Genomic DNA, 2214 nt, shown 5'->3' with positions numbered 1-2214 from the left:
AGGTACTTGTGGGTGAGTGGTTGTGTTGACTACATCTTGTAGTTGATGCTATATGGTTTATATGGTGGAGGATTATATGTTCATATCCATTATGCTAGTTAATATGCCTCTAATATTGAGCATGAATATTATTTCTGAGTAGTTGTCTTTGTTCTTGAGGCCACGGGAGAAGTTATGTTGCAAGTAATCATATGAATTTGGTATCCGTTCGATATTTTGATGATATGTATGTTGTGATTCCCTTAGTGGTGTTATGTGAACGACGACTACAGGACACTTCATCATCTTTGGGCCTAAGGAAATGCATTGTGGAGTAGTTATTAGATGATGGGTTGCTAGAGTAACAGAAGCATAAACCCTAGTTTATGCTTTATTCCGTAAGGGGCTGATTTGGATCCATATGTTTAATGCTATGTTAGGATTCGATCTTAATACTTCTTTCGTAGTTGCGGATACTTGCGGGAGGCTTAATCATAAGTGGGAGGCTTGGTCAAGTAAGAACAACACCCAAGCACCGGTCCACCCACATATCAAATTATCAAAGTAGCGAACACAAATCAAGCAAACATGATGAAAGTGACTAGATGAAATTCCCGTGTGCCCTCAAGAACGCTTTTCTTATTACCTGAGACCGTACCGGCCTGTCATTTGCCATCAAAAGGATTGGGCTACCTTGATGCACTTATTGTTACTATTGTTACTTGTTACTTGTTACAGATTATCTTGCTATCAAACTACCTATTACCGACAATTTCAGTGCTTACATAAATTACCTTGCTGAAAACCACTTGTCATTTCCTTCTGCCCCTCGTTGGGTTCGACACTCTTACTTATAGAGTGGACTACGATTGATCCCCTATACTTGTGGATCAGAACTCCTCTCCAAATGATGAGATTTAATCCAACTTTCTTCTAGCTGAGCATGCATCTCCTCGAAGGCACGACCAACATGACCTAACGGGGGCGAGTCAATCCAAACAAGCCACTCGCATTCATTGGGCAGATGCAATATCAAACACAAATCAGACCCAAAATGACAGCTTGATACAAATCAAAATAACACAATTTAAGTTCCCAATCAATTACATCAAGTTGGCAGCCAAAAAATTGCCTCCCTGTACTAGCTCCTCCCCAGGCGACACGACGAGCAGGAACGAGTCATGCCCCGGGCAGCGGTGCTTCATGCGCTCCTCAAGTCCACATATTGTTGGATTGGGGAGGAATAACTCAATGACCATTGAACTATGCCTACACCATCAACCTAAACAACAAAAAATCCCCACTTTGGATGAACGAACCATAATTTTGCAAAATCCCCAAATTGATGAGCAACTCTTACCTTGCTGGCCGTCAATGAGCTCGATGAAGTCATGCCCGACGTGCACATCACACTCCTCTGCCGATTTGAGCCACCTCCGGTGCCAGTCGCCTCAGTCGCGCGGGTGTGCTCCGATCCAGTGCGTGCATCGGGAGGTTAAAGATAGAGAAGAGAGTGAGACTGAGAGAATGATTCAAATATGGCCCACATGTAAGCACCAGGGGCAGAAATGTCAAAAAGACAGCGAGTTACCGGTGAAAACGCTTTAACTCGACAGAAACGGCATGAAAGAGCATTTATATAAGGCCACATGGAGGGGCAAATTGGAGAACACTTTGAAATTAGGGGCAAATTTGAGTAGTGGGCTCAAGTTAATTGCTGAAATGTAAATGACCCTATTACAAGAAGCTTCCATGATAAGTTCCACATCGGGTCCATGGGCATGAACACAAAGGTTCATGGTCGACTCCCACTTATTCAATGCCTAACCGTTCACTCACTTCTCCTCTTTGAAGATGCTGTAGAGTTGAAAAAATTATCTGACGAAACGCCAGCAGATATAACCCGCATAATCTTCGGGTTCACATAGATTATGGAAGGCATACTTCAACCCATCGGGCATCGTATGAATCTATACAACACCCTTATAGTAGGAACCACAACTGCAGGATGCTGCTAACGTGACACTACAATCAGAGACACTTCGACGAAACTGTCTGCGATGCATTAATCGCAAACGGTGATGTAATTAAATCACCAAAAAATATACAAAACATTTGCGATGGCATAGCCAACAAACACGTTTCAAATTATAGTTGCGTGTGCGATGCGTGGCATACAGTTCACTCAAATGATCTGTTTGCGATGAGCTTAACAACAGAAACTGGCAGCCAGAA

This window comes from Triticum urartu, chromosome 6 (assembly GCF_003073215.2).
Source record: "Triticum urartu cultivar G1812 chromosome 6, Tu2.1, whole genome shotgun sequence".
In the NCBI taxonomy this organism is placed as follows: Eukaryota; Viridiplantae; Streptophyta; class Magnoliopsida; order Poales; family Poaceae; genus Triticum; species Triticum urartu.
This window is presented reverse-complemented; position numbering follows the sequence as displayed.